This window comes from Acinonyx jubatus, chromosome B1 (genome assembly GCF_027475565.1).
Source record: "Acinonyx jubatus isolate Ajub_Pintada_27869175 chromosome B1, VMU_Ajub_asm_v1.0, whole genome shotgun sequence".
Taxonomy (NCBI): Eukaryota; Metazoa; Chordata; class Mammalia; order Carnivora; family Felidae; genus Acinonyx; species Acinonyx jubatus.
Genome location: NC_069382.1, coordinates 41,273,413 through 41,301,249, shown reverse-complemented (window position 1 = coordinate 41,301,249; position 27,837 = coordinate 41,273,413).

Below are 27,837 nucleotides of genomic sequence, written 5' to 3'. Positions count from 1 at the left end.
GGTGCTAAAGCACACACAAGAGAACAAGAGCCAGATAAAGAACAATCTCTCCCTTAAATCTTCATGCTCCTGCTTCACAGCTGTGCTCTACTGATGTATTTTCATCTCCAGAGGAACCATGCCTTCCACAATTTTAAAGTCAGTATGGCATCTGTGTCGAAGCCGGGCCTACCTTCATCAGATAAATAAACTATTTTTGAGCTGACTGCAATTATACTGAAGAGAGGATGAGAGATCTATCCACTCATCATGCCTCCAGAAGAATCCTGCTTCTCTCTGCAACATTCCTGAGATAATACCAACATATATTATCTAGGGCTCAACAGCCTAGTCAAACAGAAGGACAAAGAAGCCTGTGCTGGCTATTGCGTGGTACTGTTGAGACATCTGGGAAACTCCTAAGGCACTTATTTGTTTTTCTGGAGAATTTTATTCCTTGACATGTATGGTTACAACATTTGCTAATACTCCATGCCAGAATCCTTATGACTAATTGCCCTTCAAGGGGCATGACCTCAGATAAGTAAAAAGCGAATCCACGGAATGAGTGCTGCATGAAGAAAATTTCCTTGTTTTGTGCCTGAAGACCTGGTAAGAGAGATTAAGCTATTTTTAGCTGTGAAAATTATGCCTGGTTCCACAACCTGCCTCTTTATAGCCATTAACAAGAAAGAAAGAAAGAAAAAACCCACGCATAATTGGAACCAGTTGCTAACATGGGCAAAGGTGTTTTTTATTGGGCATATTTTTTAAGAAAAAAATGCTAAAAAGAATCCTTATGGAGAAATCTGGCCTTTAAAGAAATTTATTCTCTCTGGGTAATAGGATTATTGGTTGGGCTGCTTGTAAACCAACAGCAGAGAAACACATGGTTGGCACTACAGCTGTTGTTCAGTGATTCTCATTTGAAAGATACCCACCCAAAAACTCTATTTCTAAAGGATCAAGAGCCTCTGAACATATTTTACAGTTCTTTCCTAACACATGTACATAGCAAATCAAGAACAAAGTTTGACCCTGTCCACCTAAGTTCATCTATATGCGAAAACACACAACCAATATGCAACTGTGTATACATTTACACATACACACGTGTGTGTGTCTGCACTCTGAACAAACACATTGTATGCTTGGCAACTGAATTTTTCATCCAGTAAAATACATTACATTAATTATTGCTTGGTTTTTCAGTAACTATATTGATTGTATTTGGGGCATAGCTTCATTGCTACATAATGCCATTCTTTAGAAACTTAGGAAAGAGGCTTTTTGTAATTGAAGAAGAGAGAGAGAAAATAAAAAAAAAAGAGGGGAGGAAGAAAGAAAGGAAGAGATGGAATGAGGGAAGAGAAGAGAAGAGAAAATAAAAGAAAAGAAAAGAAGAAAACACAAAGAAGTGCAAATTCTAATCCCAATCTCACTATGGACTCTACATAGTTTCTGCACATGTAAAATGAGGTTAATGCTATTTTGCATATCTATCAGAGCAGAGGATAAGATGAAGTGAGAGGAAGGGCTTTTAAAATTACAAAACACTCTCAAACTCCAAGAATAGATCACTGTGAAGAGTGGTGTACTTATGCAAAACCAGGTCAGAAAAGGTAGGTAGAGTAAAGCTTGCTCCTTTATAAACATTGTTCTCAACCGATCCCCATCAATTCATGCCTAGAGCCTCGATTCTTATACCATTCAAATGAATCTTTCAGAACTTCTACAGTGATCTCTCTAAAATATTCATCTTACCATCCTTATCCCCACATAAAATGCATCACCCTTGACATCATCAAGGAGGCATTTTTAACATGGCCCACAAGGCTTCTTGCCATTTGACCAGTAGCTGATTTAGCAGCTTCCCTTTACCACCTCCCTTGAATTTTGGTCTCCAACAATATCAAACAACTTTCAGTTCCCTGAACACACTGTGCCATCGCTATCTCTGTGCAGTTGTAAAAATTTCCTTCTTCTTGCGATGCCCTTCCTCCCTAAATCTGCCTGGGAAACTAGCCATTGTCTGATACTTAACACCACTGACTCCTCCCCTGTGAAGCTCCCTTGTTCTAGACAAGCAGGACCATTACTCCTCCATCATACACAACGCTCTGGTATATGCTTACTTTTTTCCATTCTTATTTGTTTACCTGTTTATTTTATGGCTAGACTCCCATAGTCTCGAAACTGTAAAACACATCTACTCTGACCTTGATACCAAGTGCCTGGCACAGGGCCTGACATATAGATGATACTCAATGTTCACTGAGAGAATGCAGAAAGAAAGGAAGGAGGCTCATGCCTAAGCTTTAGAATATCCATCTGCTTCATTATGGCTGCATATTGTTCATTATTTCCCATATGCACCTTATGCTTTTTTATGACATAACCAGTGCTTTGCACTGATGATATCCTCCGATTATTCTTTTGCCTCTCCTTTCCCCAAAACACCGGGCCACTGATTTATAACTTCTGGAGCCCCCATCCTTTCCTATTCTTTCACAATCTCCAATTCTCTTCACATGGTTAGCCAGGCCATTTTACTTAGCAAAGATTCGTACAGCTTGATAAAGGAATGCAAGATTTCCAGAAACCAAGAGGGAAAGAAGACAAAATGAAGAAAGGGTGGAGGAGAAGGAAGAAGGTCCCATACAAACAAATGAGGTAGAGAATGAAAACCAAGACCTAGGATGATGTCTGCATCCATGGGTTGAGGACAGGATAAAAGTAGTTTAGCTCAACATGATAGCAATAATGCTGTCTACCCCCTAATTAAGATAGTTATAATGTAAGCCCTTTAAACAGTAACTTCAATCTAGTGAAGTTTATTTACTCTTCTAAAACTACAGACACTTAAAAAATACTGCTTCAGAGAACAAAAAAACAAAACCAGCCATCACTCGCTCCAGCCCCCACCCCCAACAAATAAAACCACTTCCTTGGGTCAGTTAAACCAACACACTAATCAAAAAGATCAAGTAATGTCCTCATGTATTTATAGACCTAACCTAGTCACCAAAACTGAGTCACCTCAAGCCCATATGAGTAATACCCTTGTGTAGAAAATGTACAAAAAATATTTTGACTTCAAAGTTCAAGTACCTCCTCCTGGTTTCTAAACCACTGCATTTTCCATATATTCAATTTATACTGATTCTTTTCAGTAAGAGACCTAAGAGTTAGATATCTTATGACTTGTATCCATTCAATAACCATACCCCAAATATTTATCAAACACTTAATAAAACTGTCATATTTCATAGACCCACTAAACTATTTAGCCTGCAAAGGACCTTAGAAAACATCAGATCCAAATTCTGATTTCACAGACTGAAAAATAAAAGGAGAAAGTAGCTAATTATTTAAAGGCATGCAATGAGAAAAATGGGATTAAATTCAACCCCCTGAATCCCTAGGCCAGGATATTTTCCCTCGCTTTATAGAGCACAGAACAAAACCCATGAAATGCTAAATACCATGCAGAGTTTACACATATACATGTAAACAAAGATAAATATTTACTGCAAAATAGAATTAATTCAGTTGTTGCTCCTAGTATAAAAATGGGAGTAAAACTTCAGTAGAATATTTTTATTAGCTACCATCTCACCCTACTTCTTTATAACTTAGTATATTTCATCTTATAATTTTTTATTTTTCATGGTTTTGAGTTTTAAAAAGGCAAAGAATTAATACAAGTGTTAGTTGCTGCCTCAATAGGAGTTAGGGAACTCAATTCTCAAACCCAAGGGCACAGTTCTTTCCTATGACTGGGTTGGAAAGGGCTCCCTCTTGTGTTATTTCGGTGTCATAGATTCTTCTGCCTTACAAACTGCCCTCCTTCCTAAAGAATTCCTCTGTTCCTCTCCAGAGAGAGGGCATTGGGGTCTCAAACATAAAATAGATCTCCTCTCACTCCCCTCTTTGCATGTTGTACCTACCGAAGATAAATCAAAGCATAAGTATGAATAGCGAGGCTTCATATTTATTCCTGACTTGGTTAGCTGCATTCAAAATAGCAATCCATTACCTCCCAGTGCAGAGTACACAGTACAACTGTAATTTAGGAAAACGAGAGAGAGAGAGAGAGAGAGAATAAAATCTACTATGATTGCATTTTAGTTTCCCAGTAATCAATATTTACTGTGCTTCCTTTTAATTTGACATACCCTTGTATCCTTCTTTGCCTTCCATTAGATGACTTCATAGTTTACCCTTCCATGGCAGACAGACTCAAGAGTGATACAAACTTATTCCTTCTCCAACAAGTTATTTAATTGGTTTTTCAGGAGCAGTACCAGGCTGAACTCGCTCTGTTCCTTGGGTACCATTATCAATTAATTAATTAAGTTACTAATATAATAATCCAGTTAATAAATCCTTTTGGAGCCTCTGATTTCCACCAAACAATGTATTAGTGGTGTGGGGAATACAAAAGGGAAGAAACTATCCCCGTTCTCAAGAAACTAACCCAATTATTAGAAGATAAAAGATATGATCACAAGTGAAATAAGACAACTTTCATAAAGTGACACACAGAATGTCATAGGTTCAGAGGAGCAAACCTGTTTCTTAGACTATGGAGATCAGGAAAACCTTGCTTGATACAGGATGTGGCATGTCACCTGGACCTGGAATTAGGAATACACTTCCAATAGTTAGATATGAAGAAGAATCCTATGAACAAGGAAAAGGTGGTACTGAATATGGAATCAGTTCTGGACTTGCTGGAATAAAAGCATGCACAGAGATGCCACTGAGAGGCATGGGGTAGGCTATGTATTGGCAAAGAAGGCCACAACAATGCAACACAAGGACTTACCACCCACAGCATCCTGAGTGTGTGGGAATAGTGACCTTGGTTTTATTTGCAGCATCTTTCTTTTCCCATCAGCTGCATTTGTACAGGGCTAGAAAAATGAACTAACAGTGAAAAGGACAGTGATTCACAAATACATGGACTGTAACATTCCACAGTGATATTTTGAATAGAGATCCTAACAGCTTACCTATTGATCTATGTGCTCTTAATTTTGCTTGGCTGTTGCTTTTTTCAAGCGACATTTCCAAATTACTTACAAATATCAGTTATCTGCATTAAGGAAACAGAACTGTGGAACAGATAATCCAATTGTCGTTTCTTTTAGTCTTTGGAATGCATTATGATGACAATTTGAAGAAGGAAATTTATTGTTCCCAATTCATTTTTGTCAGACCCATATCCAAACTAATGGGCTCTCCCTTATAAATACATCAGACTCTCTAATACTGAAGTTTTTCTTGAACAGGCTGCAGAGGGAATGATCCTCTATTGCTAATGGACATCACTTGCTTACTGTCACATTCATCTAATTACATTACTTTACATTAACGAAATGGAACATTTCTATATAAGCACCAGGACAAGAAATGTTACCCTCTAATCCTTGGCCAGGTTCCATCTGAATCCTACTGGGATGTAATTCTCATTTAACATCCGAGTTCACTATATCCTTGAGATGGTGTCCTTTGACAAATCTCTTCGACATATTTATTTTCTAACCCTACTAGTTTCCTGATTATCAATATTGAATTGTTTTTTTAATCTGACATACCCTTATATCCTCCTTCATCTTCTATGACATGTCCCTCCATAGCAGGGGACCTTCAAGAGTCATCCTTATAAATAAAATAACTGAAGGGTGGCTTGGGGTTAATGTCACTGAAAAGCAAAGGGGGACAGTTGTAATGAAAGGAGCCAAACTTATTTGTTTACCTTAAAGCAATGGGCCAAGTGCTTCCACATAATACAACAGAGTCATCTACCAATGATCATCACCTTCCAGCACCAAAAGCAACCTGTTTCCTTTCTGAAAACTGCTGATGAAAATTGCTGCATGACAAGGACTCCAACGGTCTGCATCACCGGTGCCCTCTAATGGCTGGCTCTGCGCAGTGCCTGATGGTAGAGCATGTGTGTGTGGCTGGGAAAGTATCAGTGAATACTCTAAAAGACACAGCCTTTGAGAACAATTTGTTCAGTTTAAACAGTGAGGAGAAGGAGAAGAGGAGGCGATATAAGTTCCCTGATAGTTACCTCAGAATCATGATCCCCATTACCATGACCACAAAAACCAGTCACCCGATCTGAAAGGTGGTAAATATTCTGGGGTAGCTCAGAATAATTGGTCAGATAGAGCAAACACACAGATGTACGTGTGTATCCATGGATTAATTTCAGATGTTCTCACACAAAAAAGATTAAACCTTGTAAGTATGAGAATAAATGATTTTATATTTGGAAAGATTTGGGATATCACTGCATTCTTTACTAATTCTTTTTTTTAATATAATTTATTGTCAAGTTGGCTAACAAATAGTGTCAATACTACCTAAAGCCATCTGCATATTCAATGCAATCCCAATCAAAATTGCACCGGCATTCTTCTCAAAGCTAGAACCGACAATCCTAAAATCTGTATGGAACCACAAAGGACTCCGAATAGCCAAAGTAACGTTGAAAAAGAAAACTAAAGCAGGAGGCATCACAATCCCAGACTTCAGCCTCCATTCTTTACTAATTCTTAGAATAAACAGAAGAAACAAAATGTTTTTTTTTAAAGCATGTTTTTTTTTTTTTTTAACAGATCATATGAAAGCAAGATTCAGGACTGATCACTTTGGATTTAACTTTAGCACAAGACTCATATATCTGTTTGTGGAAACATTCAGTGGGTTCATCCATGTTCCCAAGGGCCTCTCCCCTCTTTTGATGTTCAAATCATTCCCTTCTGATGAATACATCCTTTTTTTCTCAGCCTTCAAGGGGAATAATTCTCCCAGATCCATATTCATTGGTGCCCGAGTTTGTGATTGCAGCAGTTTGAAAGCCACTCTCCTTAACTACATGTAATCCTGCCTTTTTGAAAAATGTGTAGTGTTACTCTGCAATTTTACTGGGCAGGGATAGTTGACCAGGTTCTAATTTTATAAGTGATCAGTTTATTAATGACTATTTTAATGTATAACAGCTTTCCTTTCCCAAGGAATGAATTCACAGAATTCATTCACAGATAATTAATTCAGGGAAATAGAGGACCCTCCACTTGATCTAAATAGCAGATTTGACAATGGCTTGAATTGGAGGACCTGGAGGCCTCTAACTTTTCCTTTAGAGCATTGCCTTTCTCTAGGTCAGGAGAGGTCTCCCCAGCCTCATCAGACACTCTGGGAATTCGGGGATAACTTCCTGGTCATTAGATTGAAATTACAAATGACACATTGGAGCCTCACAGCTCAGGAAGCACTGTGTAAGATTGGATTGAGTTCAGCATTGGTCTCATTATCGCTGGCCTTGGGTTGTTTATTGGCATAATGACAGTCATGTATTTACGCCAAAAGCGTGAATAACAGAGTAGCTTCTTATAGCTATCATAATTATCATCTTCACTAGAAAAAAAGGGGGGGCAATTGAGGAAGCAGAGGGGCCATCTCTGTTAAGATAATACATGCCTTAAGCACTGACAACATTATCTGAAATCAAGATTTAATGAATGCTGGTTGTTTCCATTTTCCTTTGGGGCGGAGGGGGTTTACATTTTCATCATAACTTATGCTGGCACAAATTGTGAGCCGAACAAACTTTTCATCTTATGAACTACCTTTTCATTCCCTTGTAAGAAAGAACTAAAACTCTTATAGCACCTGGTCTATATGGTTTGGTCTCAGAGCTATGGAACAGTCAATAAAATACAAAAAGAGCTCAAGTCTTTGCCTTGCTTTTCTTGAAAAGCCCTAAGAGGATCCAAATACACAGTTTAACGGAACCTTATAACCATCCCCTCTTCCTTTCTATTCTCTTCTATTATATTCTGAAGTTGCTAAGATGTGCCTCTCTCTTTTTTTTTTTTTAATTTTTTAATGTTTATTTTTGAGAGAGAGAGAGAGACAGACAGAGTGTGAGTGGTGGAAGGGCAGAGAGAGAGAGAGAGGTAGACACAGAATCTGAAGCAGGCTCCAGGCTCTGAGCTGTCAGCACAAAGCCTGATGCGGGGCCGAAACTCACAAACTGCAAGACCATGACCTGAGCTAAAGTCGGATGCCTAACTGACTGAGCCACCAAGGCACCCCTAAGATGTGCCTCTCTTAAAAGCCCCTGAACAGAATGACTCTCTACTCCAGCTCCTATAACTTTGCTTGCCCCTCTCTATTACTTCTGTGTTATTTAATTCAATTGATATGTTCTAAGTCCTCCTCCTTTTCCTCTAGTATCTCAAGTTCTCTTTCAACCTTGTTTCCTCCTTTTGCACTGCAAATACTCAAGGATGGTAGAGACCTACAAAGAGGGGGAAGGGCTTCTGAAGACAGGGAAAAAAAAGCTGAGAAGGCAAAAATCAAACTCTCCTTGGATGAAATTGGGGTGTTGGGAGGCTGGGGACACTTAAAAGTTAATCATCTTTGTCTCATCCAAGCGTATATTAAATATGCAAAGTAATCCATAATTAGTGGCTGAAAACAATGTTGGTAACTTGCTGCCTTTGCTTATGCTACAGGGTATAGAAGAAGCTATCCCAGAGGCTGCACATTAAAGTAGAAGCAGCAAATGCAAACATTTAGAAAATTTCGCTCTGTTGAGTTATCTCAGTGTCCCTGCGGATGAAAAACTATAGCACTTAACTCTCTGCACCGTGATTCCTCACACTGTGGAAGTGTGTGCATGTGTGTGTGTCTGTGTGGGTGTACATGCGTATGTGTGTGGCTGTTTGTGTAAAAACACACACTAAATCACTAATTATACAATGTCAAGGGTTGGAAGGATCAGTTGAGAGTCTTTCACTTACACCCATCCCCACCCATTGTTTTCAAAATGAGATATTGGGGACCCAGGAAGATTGTGACTTGCCAACAGAAAAGGAAAATCTCCTGAATTTGGTTTCCTCAGCTCCTAGTACACAAAGCTGATATGCAGGATGGTCCTCACTGAGAGCACCAGAAGACCTTGGGGAGGTGGTGGTTTGGGCCCTGGGAGGCGGTGGGCTGCAGGAACATTCTATTTGCACATCTCTGGGCCCACATTCCTTCAGCTCAGATTCCAGGAGAATGGCAGGCCTACTGGCTGCCCCTCCAGCAACAATGGAAGGTCACATGAAGCCCTTCCAGAGATACTAAGAGAAAAAGCATAACCCTACAAGCAACCCTTACCACCAGATAGGCTCCCTTTGGTGCTGAAGGTAGAAAGGCAATACTCTCTCCTCCTGCCTTCCCCTTTCACAAAGGCTCTAAAACTTGTGATAGAGCCCAGGGACTTTGTCCTTCCTGCAAGGCAGGGAAAACCAGAGCCTCAGAAAGTAGGCTGTTTAAAAAATTGTCACTCTCTAATAAATGAAGGTGCAGTCCACAGAAACCTCTAAAATGCTTTCTGTCATCCCCAGAGCAGTTCAGAGCCTTTCTCAGTATCCTTTAATTTCATGCCATTTTCCTAAACCAAATATTAAATTTCCCCCTCGAAGTGAGAGTAATAAATCACCAAGGAGAGAATTGGCAGCTCTTATGAAAAAACCTGAGGTAAAAATTAGAAGTGGACACCTTTCTCCTCTTCCCATTCTGGCCCTGCATGCAGCTGGGCCGGCCTCAGCTGCCCTGTGGAGGTCACTGGTTCTCTTCCCCCCGAACTCGGGAGACCATGTGGTGTTCTGTGTGCTGGTGACTGTGGCTGATGTCATGGAGTTTATTTTGTTGCCTTTCTGTTCTTGTTTTGCCCTCACAGGAACAGGTGTGGGTGTTTCAGTTTGTTTGTTATTTTATACCTCAGAATCGTTTTGATGTAAGTCAACAGTGACAGCAAGCAGAGCTATGGTTTGAAACAGCCACGTGGTTGCTTCGATTCTGTTGTCTGATCAAGACTTTGTTTTTAACTTTTCAAAATAGGCCTTTTTATGTCACAGGTGGATTTATTGTTGCTTTGCACAACTGTATAATACAGACTCTCCGGTTTTCAAAAATTCTGCTATTTAGTAAGAAAACCATGATGTATCTAGCTGCCTGCCAACCTGTTAGATTTATAGCACATGCCAAATCATTTTTGCATATACAATTTGGAAATATGTTTATTTCCAAATGGATCCCTTGGTGCAATTCTTAAGACAAAGGAGAAAAATCTGCTTTTTATTTAAGGACAAGAAACATCTGTGTTTTGAGAGGACACTATGCAAGAAAAGTGGAGGAGGCTTTCTCCTGAGCCTCATTTGAGCTTAGCATTGAGAGCACTGGATTCAGCTGAAGTTTTGGGGGGTAGACATCAAACATTTATGTGAGTAGAGTGGAACTCTAAATGAATTGAAGTGGCGAGATTTATTTTCTTGGTTCATACTCTGTGTTTCATAAGCACTCACTTTTAGTAGCTCAAACCCCAGGGGAGTTTTGGCCACCAGGATGAGGGTTGAGGGCCTCATTTCAGTGGCTCAGCTGTTGTATCACAGGCCTCTGCTTTCTGGAGACCGGGGTGGAGGGTACTCCATGGTGTAGCCCCCGGACGAGAGTCCTTTCTCCTGACGTTTCAGGAATCCTTAGCCACAGGCTTAACTGAGATATAACTACCTTCGCCTGGACACAAGCGGAGGGATTTCAAGCACGTGTCTGGTATTTTGTGAAGCGGCCAAGAGCGGAGTTGGCACCATGCCCTCCACCGTTAGGTCAGGCTGTGATCCTCAGGTGAGAGGTCACCTGCACGACTGGCACTGGGGGAAGGAGAGCGAGCAACGACCTCTGGATTGTGTTAAAGCCTGGCATATGCTTGCTGTAAAGGAAACCAAGATGTGTTAAAAGTACCAGCTACGCAAATAACTTAAGAGACATTGGCAGTTATGAAGTAGATAACTATTTTGACATGGAAAGATGACCACAACACGGAATTGGTTTGGGATGGGCCTGGGTATGGGCCTTGTTTTAAACTTCCCTAAGCAATGCTCCTGACCGTTCAGGGTTGACAGCCAGTGGCGAGGCACTTCCGTTACCTGACAGGAACGGAGCACAAAGCTCTGCCTGTACCCCAGCTCTTGGCTGAGGGAAATAGCATTTTACCAATGTTTACCACCACCACTCCCAGCTTCTCTGAAGACAGAAAAGAATATAACAAAATAAAACAGTCTAAATTAGCAGAGGGGGGATTTGGATTAAATAGAAGAAACTTTTCCGAGGAAGGAGGATCGGTATTAAAATGTATCACCTCAGGGATACTGTGCCACATCATTTTCTGGAGTGTTTCACAGCAAGGATGAATTTCCATCTGTCTTCGATATGTTTCTAATGGAATGTCTAGATGATCTTAGAGAGTGGAGCTCATTCTTTCAGACAGGGCTGAATTCTGTCTGCACTCATTCGTTCAAAACAAAGCAAGTATTTCCCAAAGGCCTTATAATGTCCTAAAGGAGGCCACTTGGTTGGATGAATTATTTTGGTGTACAGGGTTGTATTGGGTTTGTAAAACCACGAGAGGCCGTGCGGTATTTTCATTAAGTATATATTCTCTTAAGCCAAACTGGCTGGTTTCAGGTTTTCCATTTATTAGCAGATAGACATGTTTCCTAATTTCTGTACCAGTCTCCCTGTGATGGGGATGATGATAATGATGGGGATGATGATGACAATAGCATCATCCTCATACAGCTATTCTAAGACCTCAATCAGCTAATATATACAAAGTACTTATACCATGCCTACACCATAATAGACACTTATACCATGCCTGCAAAGACTAGATTTTTTTTTTTTTTTTAACACAACAGAGCTTAAGTAGCTTAGGTCATGGACGACTCATTACATTCTGATTTATTTATTAAAAAAAAATTAAACATTTATTTTTGAGAGACACAGAGAGAGAGCATGAGTTGGGGGGTCGGGGAGCAGAGAGAGACGGAGACACAGAATCCAAAGCAGGCTCCAGGCTCTGAGCTGTCAGCACAGAGCCCGGCCTGGGGCTCGAACTCACAGACTGTGAGATCATGAACTGAGCCGAAGTTGGACTGAGCCACCCAGGCGCCCCGATATATATTTTTATTTCTGATTTTTTTTATTTATTTATTTATTTATTTATTTATTTATTTATTTCCTTTGAGAGAGAGAACACATGAGTTGGGGAGAAGGGCAGAGGGACAATGGGAGAACATTAAACATGCTCTCCACTCAGTGCAGAGCCTGACATGGGGCTTAATCCCAAGACCCTGGGATCATGACCTGAGCCCAAGTCAAGAATCTGACTGAGTCACCCAGGCACCCCCGATTTACATTTTTAATCGCAAAACTCCAACATAATTCTCGGTTTTGTATTTCTTAAGCCAGTGGAGCATACAAGTCATCCTCTAATTAGCAAAATCTCAGGGGTTTGAGAGAAATAGAAATATCATCTACAGGAAGGATTCTCTAGCCTGGCTGCACATTAGAATCACTGGGGGAGCTTTTAAACAATGCTAACGCTCACGCTCAAAACAATCAAGTCCTGTGCGTTCTCTCTTAGAACCTCCACTTGTCATTCCAGGTCTAACAGAGATCGCAGGCCATTGGTCAGGAAACATCTTCCCTGAAACGCAGAAATTTCCTCAACCAACCTTTTTTTTTTTTTTTTTAATGACTTCCATTGACAGAAAACTCATCACTCCTCTTAAAATTGCATGCCCCCTGAAGTTTAAATAACACTAAGCTAACGATTTAAACTGAACAAATTCAGTTTATTTTCAAATTCCTCACCTCCTTAAATTGTTGGCAAGAGGTTTGTTCAATCGAGTGATAAATGCCAAATATAATGAAATATTTCTGCCAAGCCTCTCCCCTTTCTGTTCTGTCACAGCTAAATGAAACAAATACTTTTACAAACAATTGAATTCATTTGCAATATATAACACAACAATTATTAGTTGAAATGAAATGATGTGAAATTGTATTCTAGCTTTCAAGGTTAAGAACCTACCTCCATATAATCAGTTTCACATGCTTATTTTAGAAATTCATTTATTCATTTATTACTATTTGTTTAACAAGTTACAGTCAAGAACCAGTGTCAGACACTGGTTACAAACATTAATAAAACATAAAATCAAAATCTGGGTTTAAGTTTTATATTTTCTCAATATTTCACACCTTTCTCTTTGTCCTGGACTATTGGCGATATTAGGTTATATTAACAATGAAATCGATGTATGGTTGAGTTGATTTTTAAATAGACCTACTAATATAAGAATATAGAATTGTAATTTAGTTAAATTAAGGACTTGAGGGGTAGGGGTTTCGTGGGGGCTTCATTATGTTTTTGTTTTTTTTTTAAGTGAGTTCTACCTTATCTAAGATGTCATTTAATTTACCAGAATGTGGTCCATATACAATTTCTGGAGACATTGATCAAGTAAACCAAAACACGCCTGCAGCTGAGAATACCTGTGCCGGACTCACTCTTTAAATGTCGGTGGGTATTGCATTGTGTGTGGCTGAGAAGACAGAATGACGGAACAGGACTACCAAAGGTTGGACTCATTTAATTAAATGAGAACTGATCCATGTCAGTGTGGTTCAGAGGAGAGGCTGAAGTTGGTCATTCTCGGGAATAGCATCCACAAGGGCAACCTTAAAGAAACTGCAGATCACAAAGAACACTCTCATGATGTCTCTTGAAGGTGATTGCTGCAATATTCTCAGAAAAAAAGACCATGAAAATTTTATTTTTCATGGCAAATTATCAGTGGGCCAAGGGTTATGAGCACCAATGACACAAGTAATGACAGCCCTCATTAATGTGTTTAAACACTGCTTGTTCTCAGAGCCTTTAAAGCACAGATTTTGGTGGATCTGGCCTTATCCTTTCTAGTTATTATCACTGGAGTATATCTTAGACAAAATTTTGGATTCTAGCTCTCCCTTGCTCATTGTAATTCCAGATAGACTAGCAAGAGACCAAAGGAGCCAAAATTAATGCAACGAAACAGAATGGATATAAATGAGAAAGTATTTATGATAATGTTGAATGGAAAGAAATTATTGATTGTGGTTTTAACCATTTCAATGGGCTTTTTTCTTTTAGTATTTTTTTCTAAATATTCCTCAAGTTCATTTGTTTGGTATGTAAAGTTCAATCTTTATGATTTCCCCTAATGATATGCAGGCAAACATTGGTAATGCTCATTTAGATTTATATCATGTCATTCTTTGACATAATACATTCTCAGGTTGTTCTCACAGCAACTAGGCACTAAAGGAAAAGGCATTATAAAGCAAGACCTTGATCTTATTCTTCTGTTTCTTCTAATTGATATGACCTTGAAAAAGATCCCTAAGCTTTGTCCTAGGTTATTTTATTTGTAGAAAAGGGATTTGGATAGGTTATATCACATTTCTTCCAGCTCTAACATTTTTAAATCTCTATTCTGGAGTGCATTAAGATGGGAGCAAAGGCCTTTAGTAATTTGCTCAAGGTCATGCATTTAGGTAGAGGAAGAGAAGGACTTAAGTCCCCTGAATCATATCCTAAGGTGTTCCTACTAGGCTTGACTGCTTATTATTGGGAATGTGAAATTCAGACTTCGGTTTACTTTATTATTATTTTCTTTTACTCTTGGACTAAGAAAATCTGTTTAAAGTCACACCAGTATATGGGATATTTGACTGGCAACAATATGTTTCAAGTAAACAGTGAACTCCAGAGTTTTACATTTGGTTGTGAAAATCAGGGGAGAAAGATTTCTACTCTGACCCACTGCTACCAACAGCCACCCTAGTCCACTCTATTTTAAGGACAGCGTTTTCATTCGTGCTAAAGGAGCAGGACCTGATTATTCCTAATTTTCAAAGGGCAAACAGAAACATTGGCCTATATGATTGCAAGTTTCTCAGTTTCCCTGTTTATTGGTATTTAGACTAACCAAACTTTACGGACTTCTTAAGCAGTAGTACTTGAAGCTTAAAAGCTAACCCTTTGAAGAACTACTAATGAGAGTATTGTTTTTCTCTTCCCTATGAAGGAGCTATGTGGGGCAGAAACAGATCTTATTCTTCTCGAACCCTATTGCTCAATTTTCCCAGAGAGCAGACTGGTGACATATTGGCTTCCACTGGACAATGCTAAGTAGGAAGTGGGGCCATTGCATTGAAATAGCAAAGGAGCCAGTTGCTTGGTTCATTGTGGGTGGCTCACACTCTCCTCTGTGTCTTGTCCCCATGCAAAAAGCTTACCAGGGAAGGGTCTCTCCTGTAGGCACATTCTGCCTTTCCTCCTCCGTTGTAGGAGGAGTGATACTTTCTCCAATTCAACATTACTAGAGAGCTTTGTACTTTGAAAACTATTGGGAAGCAATTGTTAACTCATACCATAGTCATTCCTGTTTGCCTGTTTGACTATTTGTCATGTGCTTACAAATACAAAAGATACAAAAGAAAACAGCAAATTCCATTAGCACCTCCAAATCAACAGAAGCTTGCACAATTAAGAATCACATTCTACAGCTGATGACTAGAGAGGACAAAAATATCTACAGTGAAAGTTTGCAAGAATTGATGTAACAATCCTAGATTAAGAAGGCTGTGTAGGGATTTAAATTGCTGCTCATTTCTAAACTGGTCTAATTAGATATTAATGCCTTTACCCCTTGTCAACTGGTTGGAGAAAATTATACGTGGAAGCATCATGCCCCTCTCCCAATAATTATCCTAATTTGTTTTTCTCACTTTGTATAGTAATATAGCACAAGGTGGAGAACGAGTGACCCAGCAGGTCAGTGTGTATTACTTCACTACTCAGTACACATTTGTAGATCATAAACATGGTTCATTAGTTTCTGAAAGACAAGAAAGTTTTCTTGCAGCAGACATTTCTAAAAGCAATAAAAATTATGTGATCATTCTTGAAGAACACATAATGTTTACAGTCATAATAAATTTTCCATGCACATGTGCACGTTTAACAAATAGAGTAAAGATCTCAAGTTAAAAGGAACTCTTTAACCACTTAAAGCCACATGTCAATGCTTTCTTTTATTGTGATAAATTCTGTTCTCCCAGCTGAGAAGGTGACATTTCATGGCAAATAAGTCTGGGAAATCACCTGGAACATGAAAAGGTTTCCTGTTTTGTAAGCTATTTCCTAAGATGACCAGAAAGTTGTGGACAAGAAGTTAGCTGACAGTGCCATCATTCTGAACTTTGTTAATCACATCAGGAAACCTATGCTTCTGTTTGAAAAGCCAATCAAGAACTCAGGTTCTCTTAAACATGAACCCATTTCAATGAACTGATGAATCAGAGTAAGTGTCTATACTGCTATGAGCCCCAGTCACTGGCATTGCTGTAGCATAAGGAGGAGTGAGGTTAGAGGAAAAGAATGCCATAGTGACAGTTGGTATTTATTTGCTACCCTCTCCTCTTGGGGCCTAGCTGCCACCCCAAGTATAACCACCTCCACTCACTGGGACATTATGAGTCATCCAAGTCATCTGAATGGAACTGAAACAAATTGCTTTGCAATAGTGTCTCAATTCTTACACGATTCCCCAGCAGGGCCTGCTGTCCTCTGATGTCACCTTCCCTGTCGATTTTCCCCTTCAAAGCTATTCTTGATATTTATCTTAATAAGTCACCACAAAGATATAGATGATAGAAAGGAAGGGGCCCCAACAATACAATTTATCTAAAGGCCAATTTGACAGTGACAATTACATGAAACTCTCCAAATGTTAAAAGACAGCTTTGAAACCTGGGAAAAGAGCAACTTTTAAAAACACTATGTCATCATCAATTGCATTTCTCAATTTAAGTTACTTAGTAAATATCAGTCCTGACAGAGAGGAACACTAGCCTTGCCAATCCCATATGCCTGGGTGAGGCGTGCTTTGGGACTACATGAATGATAAGCTCATGACTGTTTAAAAAAAAAATAATAAGGAAGGAAAGGAAAGAAAGAAAAAGAAAAAAAAAGAGGTATTCTCTTCCTTTGGTCTTTTGGACTTTAAGGGAGAACTGAGAATATATAAATCTCTTCACTTGGCCCATGAGCCTGTATACATACTTGTGAACTGAATAGAGCCTCCAAATGTGTAGTTCAAATTCAGATCTCTTAAAACACCTACACACATGGGGCACCTGGGTGGCTCAGTTGGTTGAGCGTCTGACTTTCTCAGGTCATGATCTCACAGCTCGTGAGTTCGAGCTCTGTGTCAGGCTCTGTGCTGACAGCTCAGAGCTCTGGAGCTTCAGATTCTGTGCCTCCCTCTCTCTCTGCCCCAACCCACTTTCATTCTGTCTCTGTCTCTCTCAAAAATAAATAAACATTAAAAAAATTGTTTTTAATTAAAAAAGAAAACAAAACAAACAAACAAAAAAAAAACCCCACATACACACACATATACAATGAAACAAAACAAGCAAATTCCGGATTGAAAAGAGGGGAGATGCTTTTATTCTTCATCAAGTATGCCAACCAAGCACTCACACTTCATATCTATGATGAGATGTAGTGAAATGAGCATTGCATTCAGAATCTGAAATTAGATTACCTCTGGTTCTACTATTTGCTGTGTAACCCAGATGAGTCCCTTAATACCCCTACCTTCCTGCTTTATAATGTGGTGAGATAATACTTACTTTACTTTCCTCAGGGGGTGGTTGTCAAAGTCAAATTATGCAATGGATTAAAAAATGCATTATATTGAACACATAGAATGCTGCTATTTGTTGTTTTCTTAAATTATTCTACCTTGAATAGTTTGACTTTCTTTACCCACAATATTTTGTTTCTCTTAGCCCTAAGAGATGGAATAGGGAATATATTTAGTAGTATAGCTACTTAGCCCTGATATATAGAAAATACATAGATTTCTAAATATAGAAATCTTGGTTGATAACCATACTTAATTACATCAAGTTTAAGGGAAAAAAAGGGAAAAAAAATTAGCTTCTTGTTATAACACTTTGACTATTCCTTTCTCCCTCCCTCCCAATGAAAAATCCACTTTAATGTATATTCATTTGCTATTCATTTAATTAGTCCAAAAAATTCAAACCCGGCCTGTAGCTGAATTTAGAAGATTGGATATGACTCAGTCTAGAGTAGATGATGAGTATGCAAATAAGTATAGTTATGTAATAAAATAATGCCAAAATACCACAGAACAGGGGGAAAAACCCAACTTCCTCTGAAAGTAAAAAGTAAGGGAAGATATCACAAAGTAACAGACATTTAGCTAAATCCTGAAAGATAGGTAGGCTCTTGCAGAGTGAACAACAGAATATGCATTGTATATTCATCACTATAGGAACTATAAAATCTTCCCTTTTAGCAGTAAACTAAAGGGTGAAATTATATTAGTAAATATGGTAGTTATCATTCACAGTAGGATAGGTTCTTTTGAAAGCAAATTAAGCACTGTCCCTACTCAAGCAATTGAGCACTATAGGCAAGTCTTGCTAAATGGCCTGTTTGGATAGAAATGATCCCACTGGTATTAAGTACTAACGCAGTCCAGTGGAAAAAAACGCCTGAGATACAGACGTTCCAAAAGAGCTTAGAGGAAGCAGGAAAAACAGAGATAGAGGTTAAGGGCAGGGAGAAAAAGGGGGTGGGGGAAGTGAGGGATGAGAGAGGGAAAAGCTGAATTCTGACCTTCTGACTCCGTTCTTCCAAATTATTTTAACCACTACACTATATCTCTCTGTACCATCACCTCCTTCTAAAATGGGTCTACAAAACAAGACAGGTTAATTCATTGGGTTCAAGAATGAAATGTTCTGATTTCATGAGTTATTAATAAAATGTTCAAAATGAAAGCACATGGTAAATTGAAATAATATAGCTTAGTGAGCTCTGGGGATAGACATTGACAGACCTAATATTCCCCTGACTTTATTACTTGTTTATTGGGTGACAATGAGAAGTTCTGAGAGATAGGAAGAACTCTTCCCTGTACTATTTTCTGAAAGAACTCAAAGAGATGCATGGAAAGTGGCTTTTGTTCTTTATTTCACCTTGTCAATTTTCTGTAGCACTGAACTCAACAGCGAGGTATCAGATGCGTTCCGAGTTAGTAAATCTTCCCTAGGAAACTTTGGGATTTTCTTCGGAGAAATAGTTTCATGCTAGCAGAAACCGTCAAACATGTAAAAAGATTTCTCAGGAAAAGGCATATCCCAAACCTGTTTCAAAACAGACACTTGGAAGCAATGGGGACAGTACCAAGTGCTGATGTGGTGGGGGCAGGACCTCAGAGACCAATGACATGCCTGTGACAGGTGTACTCTGTCTCCATTTTCCCTGTCTCTAATCCTCACTTCTAATGGCCTGTGTCCAATTCAGTTCAAGCCTTTGAAGGCTTTTAGAACATCTCAGGCTTGGGAAGAAGTAACCTTTTACTTGTTCTTATTCTTGAGGTCACAATAATAGTAATTCTCAATCAGGCTTATAAATTAATAAGAAATGCAGCACTTGGGGCTTCCAGAGAATTATCGAACCAATATCTCTGGATGTAGAACCAAGTATATATGTTCTGAATTTTTCCTAGATGACTCTGATGTGTCTTGCTTGATAATTTTTAAAATTCATTATATTAATGATAATAATATCCAATCTAACCACTATACTCCTGCATATAGAATCTCTTCGAAGGGAAAGGGACCTAGAGATAATTCAAAAGATCATTAAGATGATATCAAACCTTAGCAACTTTATAGGGTTGGAGCTTTTCAAGATATAGGCACACTTAGCTTAGCCAAAGTTTAAATATTGTAAATTTACCAAGAAAGAGTGTTTTATGATAGCTAATGTGCCTAGAATGCTATGAACTTAACTCTAGCTATTTGTTGGAGGCAGTTGACAATTGTAATTAGAAAGAAAAAGTAATCAGCCACAGAGGGCATCTCTTGGTCCACAGTTTAATTATTTTTTGCTTTAAAATTTGTAGAGCATCACATTTTCAATGTGTTTGTATTGCTTTTCCAAACTTGCAATCTTTTTATTTTAAATGTCTGTGTTCTTATGTAAAGTGAGTATATTAGAGATTGCCTTGTGCCAAAGAGACTTCCTTCTAAAGGCTTAAATCAAATGAATTTAAATGTAGTATTTTACTTTATCAATGAGAAATATAGCAATTGTTGCACGTTCTGAATTTTTTCATTCTCAGAGATAGCTGGTTGCCACTAAAATCTGGTCTCCTATTTTTCTTGAACATTATGGCTGATGAGGTAGACTAAAATTTCTAGATTCCCTTGCTTTGGGCACAGCTATATGACTATGATTTTGCTATTGGAATAGCAGTGGTGTCTACCACTCCTAAGCCTCCATCCTTGGTCACCGACTATCTGTTGTCATTGGTCATTGACCATTTTCTTCCTGTGTTGGTGGCTCAGCTTCTGCTAAGTAGACAGCAACAATTACATAAGGACGTGGTGAAGCAGTGACTTGAAACAAGTGTCCCTGATAGACTGTAAGGAACCCAGTTCCCCATTGACCAAGACAGGTCTTGTTAAGACTTTTGCAGGAGAGAGAAATAAACTGGTATGATTTTTCCTTTAAGCTATTCAATTATCCTATCTATTTTTAATGTGTTATTACCATTATAGCAACTTTTAAAAACCCTTGAAACCTTTCAGCTCCTATAACCAGGTGTTGAATTTCTTAAGAAATGCTCTGTATCCATGATTAGGAAAAAGACATGGCATGCAATTATATATATATATATATATATATATATATATATATATATATATATATATATGTAATAATGAATATGTGAAAAAATGATTGAAAGGTAACTTGCTTAAGGTCACATAGTCAATTGCTACAGAACTGAGCAGAAGACTTCTGTTTTCAATTATTTTTAAGATTTCTCAAATCAAATTTCATTTTCTAAACAAAAGGAATATAAACATTGATTTTAGCCTTGTTCATACAATTTTGTCCCCCTATTTTTCTTGGAATATTCTTTCTGTTGTTATTAATTAATATCAACTAGGTAGAACTATCAGAAAATTGTTCTAGTGATGTTTTCATACAAGGCATAACATCTTGGTTTGTCAAATGTATTACAATTTCAAGGAAAAGAAAACAAGCTACCCCAATTATGCTTTGCCATTTGTCTGACACTTTCATTATTCTTGATGCAATTCCAATTGCATGTTGTCTTGTAAAAGCCATTTGTCAAATTAATTTAGGGGGGACTGATGGAAAATGGAAAAAAAACCTCTCCTCATATACTTCTAACACCTGGAGAATCAGCAAAGGGATACAATTTTATCATCTTTCAAATTAAATCAGATTCTGGGCTTGCTGTTTTTGAAATAATCCAATATAAAATGGAAGAGTTTCATCCATCCGTAACCATTTAGAAATATGCTCAATTCAAGGAAAATCAATTCCAGCTACAGTAATGTGGCTTTTTATGATGCTTCATTAGGATTTCTTTAATTTTTGTAAATCTAGTGACTTATTCATTTTGATGGTATCAGAAAGAAGACATCTTGAATTTAATAACATTCTTATCCAGAAAAGTGATCTGGGCTCTGGTCATAGTTCCTGGATATATTAAGAAATCAATAATTCTTGTTTAGTGCATAGCAAAAAGAAGAGGACAGGACAAGATCTTTAAGATCTTTTAAAAATGTATCTTTTCCACATTCTGAGACACTTCTGTGACCATTTATTTTAATTTTCATTCTCTTAATTCATTTATTGATTAAACTGTAGAAATGGATCTATGAATGGTAACTAAAAGAGATGATTAAAAAAATAAAATACTCATTGATTGCTTAGAACAAATGATAAAATCAAGGATAAAGTAAAGGGTTAAATCTTGATCATCTAACTAGTTTAATTTGCCACTGCTAAAAAATTCCTTTTGAAGCTATCAAGGCTGAGAAGAACATGGTAGGACCTGGACAATTTAAAAGGAAGCTGAAAGCTTGAGTAAAACCAGGAGAGACACCCTAGCATGTACATGAGTTTTGGTTGATTGTATTAGAATTGGAGCAATTAATGTTGAAGAGAAAAAGTGAAAAACAGAGTAAGAAAAAAGATGCACAGTACACAGGACAAAGTGGAAAGAAGATATTACTTTTTGGAATAAATATTTAAGTACATCTTTTTTTCTGGTCTCAGTTACAGGAAAAATATACTAATCTCAATAAACAATTTAATATACGATTGGATGTTTATGTATTGCCATGGCTATACATGATATTTTTTCCAAGAAAGCACCAGTTATAGTTTACTAATTAGTTAAATAATTCTGGTAACATTACTCAAGCGTTTAATCTTTTTCATATAGTTAATTATTTATTTATTTTTAAGTTTATTTGTTTATTTCGAGAGAGAGAGAAAGCACAAGTGGGGGAGGGGCAGAGAGAGAGGGAGAGAGAGAATCCCAAGCAGGTTCTCCACTGTCAGCATGAAACCCAAAGCAGGACTCGAACCTACAAACCCTGAGATCATGACCTGAGCCTAAGTTGGACACTTAACCAACTGAGCCACCCAGGCACCCTGTTGTGCACTTGTTTTTTTACAGCTTTATTTAAACTTATTTCACATATAATGAAATTCTCCTGTTGAAAATGTCATCGGTGTGTATAATAGATTCACAAAATTGTGCAACCATCGTCACAATCTATGTTTAGGACATTTTTAACAAGCCAAAAAGAGACCCCCAAGTACATGGCAATCATTCCCTGTCCCCATCTCCAATTCCCCTCAGCCCTAAGCACCCATTAATGTACTGTCTGTTACCACGGGTTTGCTTATTCTGGACATTCCACACATAAATAAAATCATACATTTGGCCTTTGTGACTGGCTTTTATCAACCAGCATAATGCTTTCAAGGTTCATCCATGTTGTCATATGCATTAGTACCTAATGAGGTTTTTTATTCATGAATAATATTCCACTGTTTGAGTATACCATGTTTTGTTTACCTATTCATCAGTCAATGAACTTTTGGGTTGTTTGCACCTTTTGGTCATTATAAATAATTCTAGGAACATTTGTGTACAAGTTTTGTATACACATATGTTTTGACTTATCTTGTGTATGTAAATAGGAGTAGAATTTCTGGGTCACATGGTAATTCTACATGTAACATTTTGAGAAACTGCCAAACTATTTTCTCAAGTAGCTGTATCATTTCACATTCCTACAAGCAATGATTTTTCTTCATTTACACCAACACTTGATATTACTTTTAAATTGTATCCATCTCAGTGGGTATGAAATGTTATCTCACTGTGGCTTGATTTGCATTTCCCTGAGGACCAAAGATGTTGAACTTTTTGTCATGTGTTTATTGGACACATAAGTATTCTTTGTGGAATTATGTTTTCAAATTCTTTGTCCATTTTAAAATTGGTTCGTTTGTCTTTTTATTGTTGAGTTGTGAGACTTTTTTATATATTGTGGATGTAAGTGCTTTATTGGGTATGGGATTTGCAAATACTATTCCTCATTCTGTGGTTTCTTTTCCTTTTCTTGATGTTATCCTTTGACACACAAAGGTTTTAAGTAAAAATATGAAGTAAAAATTTAGTCACTTGTGCTTTTGGTTTTATATTTAATAAACCATTTCCTAATCTAAGGCCACAAAATTTATTCCTCTATCATGTACTAGAAGTCTTACAATTTTAGCTCTTACATTTAGGCCTATGATCCATTTTGAGTCCAAATGAATTTTGAATTCATTTTTGTGTATGGTGTGAGAGAGATCTAGCTTCATTTTCTTGCATATGGATATGCAGTTTTCCAGTACATTTGTTGAAAATAATATTCTCTCTCCATTGAATTGTCTTGGCACCCTTGTTAAAATCAATCAGCCATAAATAAAAGGGTTTATTTCTAGACTCTCAGTTCTATTCCATTGATCTATCTATTTTTATGACTGCACCATACTCTCTTGACAGCTGTAGCTTTGTAATAAGTTTTGAGATGGAAACTGTGAATCCTTTTTTAAGGATTGACCTTTTTAAAGTGGAATATTGTCATCTTAATGACGTTTTTATTTTTCCAATCCATGAACATGGATGTCTTTTCATTTATTTAGATTTTCCTTAATTTCTTTCAACAATCATTTGTAGTTTTCAGTGTACATGTTTTGTATTTCTTTCATTAAATTTACTTCTAGATGTTTATTCTTATTTCTACTATTATAAATAGTATTCTCTTAATTTTATTTTTGGATTGTTCATTGCCAGAGTTTTGGATTGCAACTGATATTTGTATATTGATTTTGTATGCTGCCACATTTATGAACCCATTTATTCTGATAGTATTTTAGTGTATTCCTTAGGATTTTCTGTATACAATATCTAGTCAATGGCAAATTGAAAATGTTCATTTCTGTACTGCCAATATGGGTGTCCATTATTTTTTCTTCTTGCCTAATTTTTATGGCTACAACCACTAGTAGAATATCAGAAAGAAGTAGCAGGAGCAGGTATTCTCATTTTATGCCTGATCTTTTGGGGAAAGCATTCAGCCTTTCTCCATTATGTCTTATGTTAGCTCTGGCTTTTTCATAGTGTGTATCAGGTTGAATGAACACCTTCTGTTCCTAGTTAGTTGAGTGTTTTTATCACCAAATTCCATTGAATTACATCAAGTGACTTTTTTTTCAATGTATTAAGATGATTATGTGGTTTTAGTCCTTTATTCTATTAATATAGCACATGAAATTTATTGTTTTGGAATATTTAACCAACCTTGCATTACTGAGATAAATCTTAACTGGTCATAATGTATAATCTTTTCTATACGCTGCTGTATTTGGTTTGCTATTATTTTCTGAATAATTTTGTATCTGTATTCAAAAAGGATGTTTGTCTGTGATTTTCTTTTTGTTGTTGTTATCTTTGTCTGGTTTTGGTACCATGAAAATATTGGCCTCATAACACAAGTTAGGAAGTGTTACTTCCTTTTCTAATTTTTTTGGAAGTGTTTGTAAAAGACTGGTCATGATCTGTCTTTAAATGTGTGATACAATTTACCAGTGAGGCCATCTAGGCCTGGATTTTTTTTGTTGGAAGTTTTAAAATTATGAATTCAAATTTTGTTGCTTGTTGTGGGTCTTTTTAAATGATCTTTTCTTCTTGAATAAATTCTGTTAGTTTCTGTCTTTCTAGAAATTTGTCCACTTCATTGACATTATCTAATATGTTGGCATATGATTATTCATAGTATTCCCTTATTATCCTTTTTATTACTATACAAGCAGTAATGATGCCCATCTTTCATCCTTAATTATAGTAATTTGAGTCTTCTCTCTCCCTCCCTCTCTCTTCTTGGTGAGTCTAGCTAAAGGTGTATCAATTTTGTTTGGTCTTATCAACAAAACAACTTTTGATCTCTGCGTTTTCTCTATCCTGTATTTTATTTCTTGTCACTCTAATCTTATCATTTCTTTCATTCTATTTGTTTTGTGTTCAGTTTGCTCTCTATTTTGTAGTTCTTAAACTGGGAAACTTATTAATTTGAGATCTTTCTTATTTTTTTCACATATGCATTTATAACTATAAATTTCCCCCTAAGCACTGTGTTATCTGCTTCCTATAAATTTTGGTATGCTGTGTTTTTATTTTCATTCCTCTCAAAGTATTTTGTAACTTCCCTCATGTTTTCTTCATTAACCTATTGGTTATTTCAAAGAGTGTTATTTAATTTCCACATAGTTGTGAATTTCCAAAATTTTCTTCTAATTTAATTCCATTGTGGTTGGAGAACCTATTTTGTATAATTTCAGTCCTTTTAAATTTATTCAGATTTGTTTTATGGCCTAGCACATGGTCTTGCCTTGAGAAGAATAAAAAGTTTTCTGCTACTGTTGTATAGAGTCTTCCAGAGAGGTCTTTTAGTCCCCATAGATTTATAGTGTTACTGAAGTTGCTATTCAAGTATTCTTTTTCCTTATTGATTTTTTGTGGTTGTTCTTTCCATTATTGCATGTAGGTGTTGAAGTCTCTATTGTATTCTAATGTCTGTTTCTTTCTTTAGTTCTGTTAGTTTTTTCTTCATGTATTTTGTAGTGCTCTGCTTAAATACATTTGTGTTTAATATCATTATATCTCCTTCCTATATTGACCTGAACAATATAAAATATTCTTTGAATTTAGCAACAATTTTTATCTTAAAGTCTATGTTCTTAGTATCCTACTCCAGTCCTTTTTTGGCTACTGTTTGCAGATTATCTTTTCTATTTTGTTACTTTCAGCTTATTTGTGTCTTTTAATCCCAACCATGTTTTTTGTAGTTTGCCTATATTTACATTCTTTTTTTCCCCCATTCTAATAGTCTCAGATATTTGATTGGTGAATATATTTTCACCAATTTAAGTAGACGTAGAAATTTTAGTTGGCAGTGGTTTTCTTTCAATACTCTGAAAATGTCATCCCACTGTCTTCTGGGCACCATGGTTTTTTCTTTCTTTCTTTCTTTCTTTCTTTCTTTTTTTCTTTCTTTCTTTCTTTCATTTATTTTTGAGAGACAGATACAGTGAGAGCCAGGGAGGAGCAGAGAGAGACAGGAAGACACAGAATCAGAAACAGGCTCCAGGCTCTGAGCTGTCAGCACAGAGCCCGATGTGGGGCTCGAACTCATGAACCATGAAATCATGACCTGAGCCGAAGTCAGATGCTTAACCGACTGAGCCACCCAAGGCGCCCCTGGGCACCATGGTTTCTAATATAAAAATCAGTGTGGGCTTTGTAAAGATTCCTTGTCTGTAGTGTCATTTTTCTTTTACTCTTTTCAACATTTTCTCTTTTTCTTGATTTCATGATATGCCTAGAATATATTTAGGTGTTGAGCTCTCCGATTTACTTTACTTGGAGTTGGTTGAGCTTCTTAAATGTGTTGATTAATAATTTTTATCAATTTGAGAAGTTTTTGGTCATTATTTCTTTAAGTATTTTTCTGCCTCCTTCTTTATCTCTTTCCTGGGGCTCCAATTACACATATGTTGACATACTTGATAGTTTCCAGCAAGTCTCTGAAACTGTTTATTCTTTTTCATTCTTTTTTTCTTTCTTCTCCTCTGTCTAGGTAATATCTACTAACTTCTTCAAGCTCACTTATCCTTTTGCAAGCTCAAATCTGTTCTTGAGCTTCTCCAGTGAATATTTGTTTCAGTTATTGTACTTTTTAATTCCAGAGATTCTATTTTTTAAAAAAATAATTTTGTTCTTATACTGATGTTCTCTATTTAGTGAGACATCTTTATAATGCTTTTATAGCTCTTTATACATATTTTCCTTTAGTTCTTTGAGCACATTGTGTACATAATTGCTAACTTAAAGACTTTGTCTACTAAGTCCACAATATGGGCACTCTCAAGGATATTTTCTGTTTGTTATTTCTTTTTCTGGTGTATGTGATATATTTTCCTGTTTCCTTGCATTTCTCAAATTTTTTATTGAAAACTAAACATTTAGATAATATATTGTTTGATTCTGGTATCAGATTCCTCTGTCACCCAAGATTTGTTTTTGCTATTGTTTTCTTATTGGTACTTACTTGTTTAGTAACTTCCCTGAATTAATTATAGATTCTCTATTCTCTGCAGTGTGTAGCCTCTGAGTTGAGTCTTCTACTACCTTTTTTTTTTCCTTAAGTTCTTGTTTTTATTTTTAAATCAGCTTCTTAGGGGGATCAATATAATTTAATGGTCAGCCAATAGTTGGTCTGAGTTTCTTAAATAACATATATATCATATATCTATATGTTATGTAAAATGTCATATATCTATATCATGTATATGTCATATATCTATATCATATATGTGTGTGTGTGTGTATATATATATATATATATATATATATATATATATATATTTATACCCTTTGCCAAATGGATCTATATGAAAAGGAAAGC